We start from the raw sequence: 13,377 nt of genomic DNA on the forward strand, positions 1-13,377 counted from the left end.
AAGTCTCCCCTTTGTTAATATAATCCGAAATAATACCATTAATCGTGAAAATATATACCATCGCCTTCAAATATCTTCATTTTCGCGACGAAAAAACGTTGTTTTTTTTCACAGTTATTCAGATTATATGAGATAGATATTTGACATGGATATAGTTAAGGTATGATCTTACACATTTAATACTACAACTTTTCAAATCTTCAGTAAAATACGGAATAATTACGTGTTATAGATGTGAATTTCCTTTTCACCAACATGTACATTAAGGTTTAGGAGTATACCACCAAAACACAGACATTTTTGATAAACGATCAAAAACATCGTTACCAATATTTTAACTGACCAGTACATGTTCTGCCGTACTGTCCCGTACTTAAAATATTCTGAAAAAGTTGTCCCTCTTTGAAAATGAATGCCATTTGTAAAGAAATAAAAATAAACAATTGCTGAAAACTGTGTTCCACCTAGTTATGTGAAATTTCAACACTCGCACGCTATTGCAAATGCATCAAAACAAACTTGTGTAACAGTTCTTTGAAAATGGTGAGTTTTTAAAGGCGTTTGACTGTCCGGAAGATGGACCCCTTTAGGCAGTCCTTTTTCCGGAATTCAATGTTTATATCAGTATACTGAGACATGTTTTGTAGTTTTTGTAATGATAGCGTATATATTACTCTAAAAAACAAGTGTCAGTATACTGATTTAAACATTGAATTCCGGAAAATGACTGCCTAAAGGGGCCCCACTTCCGGACAGTCAAACGCCTTTAAAAACTCACCATTTTCAAGGAACTGGTACACATGTTCGTTTTGATGCATTTGAAATAGCGTGCGAGTGTTGACATTTCACATAACTAGGTGGAACACAGTTTTCTGCAATTTTTTATTTTTATATTTTTACAAATGGCATTCATTTTCGAAGGGGGACAGCTTTTTCAGAATATTTTAAGTACGGGACAGTACGGCAGAGCATGTAATGGTCAGTTAAAAGATTGGTAACGATGTTGTTCGTTTATAGAATATTTCTGTGTTTTGGTGATATAGTCCTAAACCTTAATCACACGAGGGCGGTATCGCTCACACGAGTAGGTACCCGAATAACCAGTGTGTAATAGAGCTATTTAAAGTTTTTCTACAAAGACATCCTGACGTCACGACATTATGACGTTATGATGCGATGCACATGACGTTGCGCGGACAAACTGAATATAATTTGGTTAAAACCATTAAAAATGCATAAAATTAATAGGAAATTTGTTTGTTTCAGTGTAAGGTCGAAATATATTTAACTCGTAAACACCATTATTTATATTTTCACGCTCGTGAAAATTTTGCAGTATTTTCACGCTCGTGAAAATATTGCATTATAGTGTTCACTCGGTGAAATATATTTCAATCTTACACTAAAACAAACAAATATCCTCTATATATTTATTTTAGTGTGTAATTACACAGTTTGTATAATCTATAAAATAATGCGTTTCATATTGTTCATATATAATATTACATCAAAGAAAACTAGAACTGTCACAGGAGTGACTCATACCCCCACCATACGGTCTTGTCACAGAAGAATGGCAACCATAAGAAATCTTAAAAATACTTTGGAGTACTTCATCCTGGGCTTCCACATATAAGTAATACTAGTATAATACTAGTATAGTAATACTAGTAAATATATTAAATCTCTAATATTAGAGATACACTAAAAGTGAATACAAGAAAGTGTCTTACCGACCCATGTTACCACAGAAAAATGTTTTTACTTTTTACATAGGACTTATAATAAAAAAGTTAGAAAAATACCTAAAATATTGAAAATCTAAAAATAGGATTTCTAAAAATAGACTTATTCCTGGAATTTAAGGGGAAGAAACTCAGTACAAAAGTTAAAAAAAGGTTACTTCCCTTTGGCTCTAAGCCAATCAGAATGAGATATAGATAAAATACATCAAATTTAACCTTAAATTCTAGGTAAAAGGGGACACAATTCAAGAAAAATTAGTGTCAGAGTTATGCACCTTGTGTCACATGATGTGGGTGATGAGGTGGAACATCTATTTTAAGTCTGAATCAAATCCATTCAGTAGTAACTGAGATATAGTGAAAATACATCAAAATTAACCTTAAATTCTAAGTAAAAAGGGGCATAATTCATGAAAAATTTGTGTCAGAGTTATGCACCTTGTGTCACATGATGTGGGTGATGAGGTGGAACATCTATTTTAAGTTTGAATCAAATCCATTTTGTAATAATTGAGATATAGTGAAAATACATCAAAATCAACCTTAAATTTAAAGTAAAAGGGGACATAATTCATAAAAAAATTATGTCAGAGTTAAGCACTACATGTCACATCATCTGGGTGATGAGATGGAACAACTATTTTAAGTTTTAATCAAATCCATTTAGTAATAACTGAGATATAGTGAAAATACAACAAAATTAACCTTAAATTCTAAGTAAAAGGGGACATAATTCATGAAAACTTGGTGTCAGAGTTATGCCCCTTGTGTCACATGATGTGGGCACATGATGTGGGTGATGAGGTGGAACATCTATTTTAAGTTTGAATCAAATCCATTTAGTAATAACTGAGATATAGTGAAAATACAACAAAATTAACCTTAAATTCTAAGTAAAAGGGGACATAATTCATGAAAACTTGGTGTCAAGAGTTATGCACCTTGTGTCACATGATGTGGGTGATAAGGTGGAACATGTATTTTAAGTTTGAATCAAATCCATTTGGTAATAACTGAGATAAAAGATTTCGGGACGCGACGGGACGGGACGGGACGGGACGCGACGGGACGCGACAAAACTGACTCCTATATACCCCCCTCAAACATGTTTGGTGGGGGTATAATTATTCGTTATAGCCGGCTAACAATTAAGATACACGTACTCGTTTAACTTCAAAAGTGTCGGTTAACAGGCATTAAACGATCAGTTTGGTTGACCGAAAAACAAATAGTTCCGCCTCCGAACAATTTGTTTTTCGGTCATCCAAACTGAACGTTTAACACCTGTTAACCGACACTTTTTTAGTTAAACGAGTACGCGTCATGGAAATTTTAAAGAATACAGTTATTTTTGTGGCGCGTCTTGAAACGAATATTCGTTTGAATTAATTCTGAAATCACGTGATCCCGAAGAATTTCCGACCGATCACGGAAAAGCAATAAACTGAAAAGTAGGACAAAATGGCCAGTCTAAGACAATACAAAAAATCATTCAATCATTCGTTTCTCTGCACATGTTTAGACTTCAAGGGAATATTGCACGAGTATCGTTATGTTTATTAGTGTATTCTGAAAATTTAAATTAATGTTAAATGATTTATGTTTTTATTTGTCTTAATTTGACAGTACAGTCATTGTTTCGTAAAACAGTTATTTTTTATGCCTCTTTAAAGACCCACTACGACCTAGTGACCAATTGTTTTCACTCACAAAAACTTCATGAAAATCATTCTTGAAATACAGGTAATTTACAGTTATACTACAAGCTTTCAGGTGGACAATTAAGGCCATTCCTGAATAAATGTGTTTTTACAACTTCCTCTGCAAACTCATTCAGTCAATCTTTGTTCAGCATAGTTTCAAAAATATACATGAATAACTATCTTACACTGTAGAAACAAAATGTAATTGAACTAAATACACTTATTTTTGTATATATTGCTACAGTTATTAAATGAAATGTTAAGACATTACACACATTGCCTTGGCCTTATACATGTCACTGTCGATTTGTAACTATTTACTTGAGCCGTGCCATGGGAAAACCAACATAGTGGCTTTGCGACTGATCCAGACCAGCCTGCGCATCCGCGCAGTCTGGTCAGGATCCATGCTGTTCGCTAACGGTTTCTCTAATTGCAGTAGGCTTTAAAAGCGAACAGCATGGATCCTGACCAGACTGTCCGGATGCGCAGGCTGGTCTGGATCCATGCTGGTCGCAAACCCATTATGTTGGTTTTCTCATGGCACGGCTCACTTTCTATTTCTCATTTTCTTCATGCAAAGCATGTGTAATTACCATCATGGAAACACAAAAAATGCCATAATTTTGTGGTGCCTCTCTAAAGACCCGGTATGACTTAGTGACCTATTTTTTCCTCCCGCATGAACTTCGTGCAAATCATGCTGATAATACAACTATTCTACAAAATGGCAGGCAGACAATTTAGCCCTTCCTGAATAAATTTGTGTTCACAACGTTCTTTAAAGCATATAATAATAACTATCTTACAATGTAGAAACTAAACTCACCTTAATGCATCAAGTAATGAAAATACAAATACTATTTCTCTTTTTCTTAAAAGCGTCTATATTTACTATCATGGAAATACATAAGAACACAGTGTTTTATTTTATTATTATTATCATTATTATTATTATTATTTGGTTTTGCGCAAAAAAAAGAGCTCATTACATGAACGAACAGTTTTCCACTATATAGAAATGACAGATCTGGACCTGTGGGGTGTATATATGTTTTCAATTACAAATGTATTTTTGAAGTTTTTTTTTTTTGCCAATTTGAAAAGTAAGATGGTATTTCATGTTTATTACATAAATCTAATGTGTGGTAAATTTCCCAAATACGCCAACGAGGCTAGTTGAAGTGTTTTGTTTTCGTTGATATTTTATTGCCACTTATATATATATACTTAGAAGAACCTAGGACCGATTTATCTCTCTCAAGATTTGAATTTATTACTGGTGTAGATTGTTTACCAGATACAAGTACTGTTGATTATGCTATAAATGTATACACGAGTGGTTACCGCAATAAATTGATACAGTAAGATGTGTATTTAACGGACGAAATTGTTTAAACAAAGATTTAGTATCTGCTTCAAATAAAGAATGTTCTGTGGTCGATATTTGCATAGTACAACATAAAAAATACATATTTATCAAGTTTTCTCTGTTGCACAAAAGTTACTAATTAGGTCTAAAAAATCTGAAAATGCTGTTACTTATTATGGCAATGGTTAACATATTCAGTTTAATTGTCAAAATTACCCATCAAGCACTGCAATATACATTGTGGAGCAAAAATATTGCAGTTTTATTAGTTTTACGGCATGATGTATTATATGCTGAAAATGCAGAATACTCTATGCTGCACAAATGCATCACAAATGCTGCTTTATGCTGCATAGTATTACGTACTGCATTTAGTTACTGCAGTAACTGTTATGATGCATGTACTTGAAAACTTAACGAAATCAAACTGCAAGCATGTTGTACATCTGTTGCTTTCTTGTGGCACAAACAGTGCTGATTTTAAAGAATAGTTCAGTCTTAATATATATCAGACAAACAGTATATCAATTCAATATTACACACTTTAAAATTTTATCAGGAATAAGAAACATTACACAGTTTGCTCAGATTAAATTTTATTAGAATCTCCTCCCTCAGTAAGAAGTGTTTTTGAATCAGTGTCAGACGCATGACTAGACTTAAAATGATATTGAAAGGCATCTTGGTGGATGTTCGTTAGGCTTGCTTACACTCTGCCCTCTACAACTATTATGTAGAAATTCTATGCAAATGTAGAAATATCCTGCTATAGTTAATCAAACCGGAAGCCGAAGGACTGTGATCATCTATGATTCATCCTAAACGCTCAACATCATGATATTGTCATGTGTACACGCTGCAGCCATTTTTCTTCATTAGTTCTAATTATACTTAGAATGCATATAAATACTTAAAATCTCAGTTAAATTTGATAATGAACCAGATCTGATTTGAAGTTCTTGATATGGTAATTTGTCTGAACTTACAGTTCATGAATTGTTCAAGCAGCAGTTTTTTAATAAAGGTCTCAGTGTGATATTTTGTAAAATACTAGTATGAAATCATGCAGCATTCTAGCATACATGTAGCAAGATTTTGATATTGCTGTAAGGTACTGCATATTTTCTGCAGTGAATATTGACAAAACTTCAAGAAAACAAGTTCGCAGTACATTTAAGAAATAATAAGTTCTTTAGCGTGGTTTATCGTGGACTAACCTGTGTCTTGAGTTCTTATGCTTAAGAATATATCGCGATTTATTGTTTCGCATAAGCACGAAAAACTGGGTTTATTCTATACGATGTTTCGGAAGGGCCAGCGCCTGCTCCCTGATAACGCGAAGCGCGACGATACGACGGTACGATGGCAAACCGCGACAGTACGATGGCGGAGCATGAGAGTACGATGGCGACAGTCCGTCGTTCTGTCGCCTAATCTGCATGACGTCAGACGGAAAAAATGTGCTTTGGATTTACTTACTAATAATATTGTCTAACATAGATTTCCTTTTTTTCAATATGTTTCTTCAATTAAAACTTTAGGGTCAGTGGTAAAAAGATAGGATCGAGCGGGTAAGTGGAAACAAACAATTGTATTCTAGACATAATTAACACTTTGTTTAATACATTTATCCAAAAGCTTTATAAGCAAATAGACAGAGTGTATTTTTTTATTATTTTCAGCTGACAATATATACTTTTTCATGGCTTGAGATGTAAGGGATGATTAAACAACATTTTCTCGTAAAACAGTTAATTACAGTTGAAATAACAGCTACCAGGTGATATTCATTTAAATAAAACCAGGTCTGGTGATATTCATTTAAATCATACCGTGCCGAAAAACGTTTCAATTACTTGATGATTTAACAGAGTTGACAATATAATAAAATACAAAGTTTGCTTAAAGTCGGTCCATATGTAAACAGAGAAAAGTTGGTGAAGTGCGTCAGTACGAAGGCGAAATGCGACAGTACGATGGCGAAATGCGACAGTACGATGACGAAGTGTGACAGTACGATAGTAACAGTATGATGGTAAAGCGCGACAGTACGATAGTGGACGTACGATGGTAAAGCGCGACTGTACGATGGTAAAGCGTGACAGTAAGGTGGTGAAACTACAATGGTGAAGAGCGACAGTGCGATGGTAAAGCGTGACAGTTCGATGGTGAAACTACAATGGTGAAGCGCGACAGTACGATGGTGAAACTACAATGGTGAAGCGCGACAGTACGATGGTGAAACTACAATGGTGAAGCGCGACAGTGCGATGGTAACGCGTGACGGTGCGATGGTGAAACTACAATGGTGAAACGCGACAGTACGATGGTAAAGCGCGACAGTACGGTGGTAAAGTGCGATGGTAAAGCGTGACAGTGTGATTGTGAAACTACAGTGGTGAAGCGCGACAGTGCGATGGTGAAGCGCGACAGTACGATGGTGAAACTACAATGGTGAAGCGCGACAGTATGATGATGAAACTACATGATGAAGCGCGACAGTGCGATGATAAAGCGCGACAGTACTGTGGTTAAACTACAATGGTGAAGCGCGACAGAATGATATCGAAGCTGGACAGTACGATGTTGACAGTACGAAGGTGAAGTGCGACAGTGAGATGATGAAGCGCGACATTACGATGTTGATTATACGATGGTGACGTGCGGCTGTACGATGGTGACTTTACAATTGTGAAGCGTGACAGTACACCGTAATTCTACAATAAATCACACTGGGGAACTTGTTATTTGGATTCTAACACGACATACTAGTATCAACAGTCACTGTGTTAAAAAGTTAAAAAGTGGTGACTACCTTTAACGACATGAATTTCATTTGTGCTACGCCCCTGGATCATTCAAAACAAGGGTGATGACATCACTACTTTGCACGTCCTTAGGTTATCGCAAAATAACCATTGATTGATTTCGTTGTCCTACATGGAGTAATTGTTTTGATAATTGCATATGACGACATATTTGTTATATGCTTTGAGGTACCCGTACATCATTTGAATTTTTTATTCATACGTAAAAACAATCTTTAGACATTTATTGCAAAATCATGACTTTTTGCCATCTAATGAAAAGGGATTGAGAAAATTCTTTTGCAAATGCGATGTCATTGCTTTAGATTTAATACAAATCTGGACGGTCTGAAAACAAACGGAAATGGTTTGTACACAAAAGCCTCCGAGTGTCTTAAGAAGTTGTTTCTTATCAATTCATAAATAGCCGATCATATCATGACTGGAACTCAATTGTTGATCAACATGCAGATATAGTGTGTTTTGCTTGTAACGTAACACTCGGTCTGTGTACATAGAGTTTGTCTTGAACACAACACGATTACGACAGTTCTAACAGTTTAATTTTCTACGGCAGCAATGCACAGTTCAGTCTAATTTCACAGATATAATCTAAGTTCAATGAGACTTATACAACAGTTCTGTTATAGTGGACGCAACTTGACCCCGATGGTTGACCTTTGTATTATAATACATAATGAGGCACAACCTGTTATTGAAAAGGAGTGTACGTAAAACGGGCTGCACGAGAAAAAGGAAATATAAATTTATGTATATAGATAAAAATTAGTGTATTTGAAAGTTTTAATTGATCAAATGTAAGTATATTTACTTTGATACTGCAATGTATACAAACTTATTCAAGATAAATATACATGGCTACCCTAAGCACCCTTGATTACTATAATGAAATATTCGATATGAATAATCAGCCTAAGGTCAACCATCGCGGTCAAGTTGCGACTACTATAACAACTCTATAAACACAGTTTCTTAATTATAAATGTACTTCAGCCTAGCTCTTAACAATACTTTTTAATTTTCAGCTGATGAGAGCGGGAACAAATCCCTTATAGCCCGCATCTGGCCACATCACTCTGTTCACAGAGTATATCGAGTTTATAAAGGATTAAGTGGCAGGGGCCAGTTTCGCATTTGGCCCGGGTACGTTTTTTAAATAAAATAGACATATGTACTTTACAGGCATATATATTCAACTGGTTATTTATGATGTTTATAGAACTAAGGATTCCTGCGTACGATCGATTATTGTGTAAAATAAATATGTGCATGTATCGATTTTCCTAGCTCCATGTAGACGGCCGGGTCTAAAACTTTACCAGAGGTAACGGAAGTCAGACGAATTGGAAACGGTCCTCCATCCATCCAGCTTCAGCTCAAATTTGCGGAAAAAGTAAACGGTTATGTGATACTTTTCTTCCCACCATTATTTTCGTCTGGCCACATGCTTTAAAAATATGCATGTGTTTTAGGTCAGTCATTTGCAGATAATACGGTACAGGTCGCGCAAGGAGTGCATTTTGGGCCATTTTTGTCTAAAAATTTAGTGTCCTGAAACCTGCGTTTTACTCGTTTTTATCACAGAAGCAACAGAATCGGCAGACTGAAAATGTCATATAATGAAGTCCTATGTCTATGCGAGACATTCGCTCAATAATTGCCTTGAATTTGTCGAAATTGGATTTTTTATGATTTTTTTCGCACTGGTATCAGCGCAGAGTTGTGGAGTTTTCAAATTTACTGTCCCTTGCCCCCATTATAAAGGAAACACAGCAGACACATTATTTTACTTCCTGTCTACCTGGTAATCAAACTTGAATATTAACAGATGTTTTACATCCCGAAGCTACTGCAGAGTTGACAAGTTTTGTCTGACAGTTAATTAATGTAATGTACAGTTAAAATCTTAATTATATATAAACCTAGGTATTATATTACATATTTGACAGGGCGGAGCGGAGTTAATCTCTGGCTTATACATTTAATGGTTATCTAAAAGAAAACAAGCAAAATAGATAGAGCTACAATGGTTAGTGTAAATTAGATGACCAGTATGCAGAATATCCTGCACAATACAATGGACCGTCGCGAAACCCCGCCCTGGCAGGTCAATTAAAAAGGACATGATGTTAAGCGTAGACTGTTTTGAGGATTTTAAGACTTTCTTCCTTTGTTAGATTGGAACCAGTTCGTCCAAACAATGTTGAAATTTAAGATATTCTTTGTTTCGTTACATTAAATATATCTAATATGCAATTTAAGGTTTCTTTAGATACTAAATTCAAATGTAAAAGATCCTAATCAAATGAAGTAAACTTTGCTAAGTATATAAACTAGCTGTGTTCTGTGTTTGTCGAGATATACATACACATATGTCGTATATAATCATCATATTGAAAAAACAACTTCCAGTTATGTAAGTGATAGTACACATTTATATTATCATTTGCTATACATCTATTAGTTGTGTACTATTTCAAACGTAACACAGTGCAATGTTTTTAAATATAATTCTAACACGACCAGCAAATAACCTACATACATGTAGAGCAAAGTCTATCTCGGGTTATTCTGCAATAAACCACTCGCGTGCAATGACATCATCCGATCCATGTGCGTAGCACGGTCGTAAAAATTAGTTACCATTTTTTCTTACACTTTTGATACTATTATATCGTGTTAGAATCGAAATAACAAGTTCCCAAATGTGGTTTATCGTAGAATAATACTTGTTTTTCGTTCTTATGCGAAATAATATATCACTCAGGCCTACGGCCTTCGTGATATATTCTTACGCATAAGAACTCAAAACTCGGGTTATTCTACGATAAACCACATTTGGAAACTTATTATTTCTTAAATAATTTGTTTATGCGTTTAAGTAAATACTATAAAGAAATTGTACATACACATGTATCTTCAAATCTTATTTTGGCTCTATTATATATTTAATATTTAATTCACGTAAATATTGACAAAGGTGAACGGAAGATACCGCGTGTTGTTCCGTCTTCTCGAGATAAAAGCATCGGGGCTTCGGAAAGTGGGAACGAAAACTGTAAAATAACGTTTAATCCCATGGACATGAGCTAAGTATTTTGAACTAAAATATGTTTTTTTTTTCTTTTTTTGTGAAACCGCTAAGCCTTTATGGTTATTTATCGGAGAGATACCGTGCCCTGATCAGTGAAATAAAAGTATCCTGTAAATCAAAATAAAATGAAACTTTTTTAGCCGAAGAAGAAATGCTAAGTATTCTACAAATATTTATCATAGGTGTTTACTGCTTCAAGTACTCTTCATAGCCTGATATACGATTTATATCAAGTTCTGTGTAAATAAAGAACTCCAAGTTTCAACGAGTAGTCTCCATCGTTCGTTTATAAATTATCAAAATCTGCATGATCAAACGATAATGCCTATCTTCAATGTAAATCTTTTTAATGACATACAGGTTCATTTAAAACACATGGCTATCTTTAGTTAAGTTGTGAACCATTAAAGCAAGCATTTCAACAAATATGACTGTACAATAGAAAAAAATCACCTCACAGGATTGTTTTACGTTTGTCAGCACGACGTTCATGTTTTGTTTAGTTGCAATGCCTGTATGTGTTCATGTGTTTACTATTTCTGCAGTTTGCACTCCCTTGTAAAATAAATTAGGTACTAATTTACACGTGTATTAAAAACCACAAACACAAATATTTCTGAAAACAAAGTTCGATATTCTCCAGCTAATTTTCTAATATTTATATTTAATTCAAGACTCAATATTTACTTTCTCTGTTTGTATGAATGCGACCTTGCACAAGATTGATGCAGAAATAACAAGGGTGGCCATATCTGAGATATGGCGCCAATGGCGCCATTAGTTGTTATTTGCAAAACTTGCTAACAAAATGGCATCATTCAGATATTTCAAGGCTGGCAACTAAATTTAAACGTGAACGTTTCAGTTTAAACTAAAACTTATTTTGAAACATCTATTTCATTCTAAATTGATTTATGGATATTTTAAAGTAAAACAAGGATATGTTTTGTTATCGGAAGACAAATTACAATTTTGCGTGAACAGAGTAATTCGGTTGCTTGATGTACATATTATCAAGATTGATAATATGATAGGTATCACGAACAAAAAACTATAAATAACATTTGAATATTTTCTATGGTGGCATAAATCTGTCACTACTTAATTATCAGGTTTCAAAATTATGCTAGATAGTGCTTTGAACTGACACCACTTAAAGAAAATTTTCATGAAAAGTTTCGCAAAAGCAGAAAAATTTCCACGAAAGCAGATATATAAAAAAAGATAATCTCTCATTCGGCGATCATTACTGTTTATCGTTTGGGACACCACTGGGAGGAGTATCGTACATAGTGTTAAACTTGTTCAGTGTTTCTGAATCACGTGACCCAAAGACAAAAGAATCGTTCCGTTTCATCTCTAACTTAACTACTTTCATGAAAGTTAATTGGTTATGAAAACTTTAACTGTTATGCTGTGGCAGTTTGAAGCAGTAACGAGCAAATTTTCATGTTAAGATATTTATTTTGCATTCATGAAATGTTTATCGGTTTTCGTGATTTTTTGTTTTTTTTGTTTTTACTTTTCGTGAAAATCGAAATTATTTTCGTGAAAGTTTTCATGAAACCTGATAATTAAGTTGTGGCAATTTTATGCCATGTGTGTTTAGGTTCTAGCGTATTTCATATATTTCCAACTACATATAATACCTGACTGAATGCACACAGATAACATTCAAATTATCTCTGTTTTACGCATGTCCGAGCTGTTAATAATGTTGCACAATATGAATAGTGCTGTTCGCTGAAGTGCAGTTGCAACGCCGTGATACTGCAGAAAAGAATAATGATATTCTGTCAGAGTAATTACATATATAACGAATTAGCACACAGATAGTGCTTGACTCCATGTTTTTATATCATTGCAATGATTTTAGTTGCATTGCTGTAAATATTAGAATTTGGGTGTTTTTATGGCTGATTGGGTTAATTGTGGTTATAACTGGATCACAGTCACATTATGTTAAAATATGTACAAAAGAGAAAGAGAACCAACTATTTGTTACAAATGTTAAGCAATTACCCGTTGTAAAATACTATGTGTATAAAAAGCTAGACGGGTGACAGAATTCAGTCTGTACCCGGCGATCGATGTAGGCACACCGAGGATTCAACTTATTCCAGTACCTTGATGAGACAACTACGCTGTCATGAGGGATAAATTAATAGTTAGACCAAAGAAGATCTAGAGCTTTGCAGTTATACATAGGTTTTGAGTTATAGGGTCAGCGCATAGGAGTTATAACTTAACGGCAGTTGAATGATGTAGATGATAGCAAATATAGGCATTGTAAGTTGAGACACAGGCACAGATTTTGATAACGTACCGAGACAGTAGGAGAGTTCAAGCTTAGAGTCGAGATACAGCATTATTAGCAAGTATATCCAAACCATTGAATTATACCTGTATGAGAGTTTAATGCTATATGTTATAGCATGTAGGCGCTGAGCTTCAAGGAGTCGGGGAAACTTATTATGTTGCAGCTTAATAAAGAGGATATAGGCTGAGCATCTGTGCGATAAAGGACTGGTCAAGTATAGTATCTCCAGTCTATATGAGTTTAAACTGATTATCATTAGTTTAAGGGTGTTAGTTTCAAACATTTATCGATTTGCCTGATGCTGAAATCATCTGG

Source organism: Mercenaria mercenaria, chromosome 15 (assembly GCF_021730395.1).
Source record: "Mercenaria mercenaria strain notata chromosome 15, MADL_Memer_1, whole genome shotgun sequence".
NCBI classification, from domain to species: domain Eukaryota; kingdom Metazoa; phylum Mollusca; class Bivalvia; order Venerida; family Veneridae; genus Mercenaria; species Mercenaria mercenaria.